Consider the following 2210-nt stretch of genomic DNA (forward strand, 5'->3'; position numbering starts at 1 on the left):
ATCACTTCCGACTGTGTGCAAAAAAACTATAAAATTAGAAACTATTGGAAAAGTAAAATATCAGTTGGTTCACTTAAAAAAAATTATAATGTAGGTTTGCTTTCGGTTCGGCTCTTTGACCTTTGATCACTCACCTTTTTTAAATGAATAATGATATTTAGCTTCAACGAAACTCGTATCCAATTGATTTGACACATTGTTCAATGAAAAAAAACACTCTAACTTCATCAGACAATGTAAATTGGTGTTTAACATCATTAAGCCTAACTAGCATTAGACGATGATTCCATTTTTAAAGTATTGCTTCTAAAGTAAATATCTTCATTAATAATCTTTTCCCGAGTGGCCGAGTAACGTAAAAGAATTTAAACCAGATAATTGTTATAAAGTTTCAAGTGACCACCAATTTAGGCTTAAATTAAAGTTGGAATCTTCGTAAGTTAAATAATTTACCTGTCAAGTTGTGTTACTCGATTATTCAGCCAGAAAAAGAAAGTTGGTCAACAATAATTATTAGTTTCCCCATCTCATTCAAAAAGCAACACGTCAACACCCCCACGCCTGCATTTCTTAGCTACAGGTTACCTCCATTTATCATACCTTGTTAAAAGTGATGGGCTACCTCACTATTTCCTATTTTGGGCCCTTACTAATTGAACAAAACAAGAGGCCCAAACTTACTTAACATATTCTCGCGTTTTGGTTTCACGTTTTACTGCCTCTTATGGTTGGGTGTGTGCCATACACATGGCACACCCCCAACCGTTAGATAAAGTCGGTCCAACTGTTTTGATATTTACTTGACCCTTGGTCGCTGGCTTTTGGCGTTCTCTCTGATTTTTCTCTGGAACTTTCAGTCTTTCTCTCTGCATGGGAGTTTTTTCGTGTCTCTCCTTTCTCTGAAAATTTAATACGAAATCTGTGTGATTTTTGAAAGTCCTTTGAGTAAGGATTGTAAAGTTGAGTGATCTGTGTGATATTGTTGAAAGGAAATCTGTGCGAAATATAGGCTAGAAAAAGATGAAGAAATCCCTGATCTCTTCGAACATTCTGTACTGATTCTTTGTGAAATTAGTGGAAACTCGAGCATATCTCTTGATTGAGGCTCAACGAGTGATTAGGTCCTTGGACTGAACATCCGGGCTCCATTTTGGAGCAAAACATATCTTGTATTCCTATTTTTTGTTTACGCTATTTTTATTCTGAAATAATTTTTGATTTGAGAATAAACCTTTAAATTCAAGATTATATCAACTCTGGGACCAACAAGTGGTATCAGAGCGATTTTTTAAATTTTTTGCGTTTTGTAAAAAAAAAATTCTCGTTTTGAACTTGCAAGATCTGAAGTGTTCTCCTTTTTTTTTTGTAAAGAAAACTTTCTGGAATTTTTCTGTCTTTCTTGATTTACTTTTGATTGGTAACTGACTGGTCAGATCTGAAATCTTCTTGAAGATCTTGCAAGATCTAGTTACTGTTTTGTTAACCTTTTGAATAATCTTGATATATATGATATAACTCGACGTTAACTCGCTTTGATCTGTTGTTTATGTACTCTGTTCTTGGAAAATCGGTGCTGCTCATACTGAGTCGGGTGAGCTTAGTTGACTCAACCTGAGTTACACTGAGTTCATATTGAGTCACTGCAACTCGAAGGGTTTTTGTGTCTGACTTGGAGTTCTGGTTCAATTTCTTACTACTTACTGGTTAATCTTTTATTCTGAAATTAATATTTCAATCTGTGGTAACCTCTAAACCTAAAACTTATTTCGTTAGTCAGTATATTAAATAATTTCTTGGACCCAGTCATTAAGGTAAGTAATCTGCCTCTACTCACCTTTGTCCAAGATCTCCTGCGAGGATCTGGGATTCTGAGGGGGTAATGGAAACCAGGATTACCACTCCTTAGGCTGTTAAATAAGTGCGCATTAATCCTGTTATTAGTTATTGATCATTGTATTCAAAACTTGTATTACAATACTCTGTGTGCTGCATTGTTATAGTTGTGTAAATAATCTGTCAATATGTCTTCTGCTAAAAAATTTGATGTTGAAATTTGGAATGGCACCGGAGACTTTAGTCTCTGGCACTAGAAAATGAGAGCTCTGTTAGTGCAACAGAGATGTGCTGGTGCACTTGATGGCACCTGGGCTGCTGGGATTAGTGCCTATAGGAGACTAGAACTAGCTGAGATTGCCTGGAGCACCATTTTT

The sequence above is a fragment of the Olea europaea genome, chromosome 2 (genome assembly GCF_002742605.1).
Source record: "Olea europaea var. sylvestris chromosome 2, O_europaea_v1, whole genome shotgun sequence".
NCBI lineage: Eukaryota > Viridiplantae > Streptophyta > Magnoliopsida > Lamiales > Oleaceae > Olea > Olea europaea.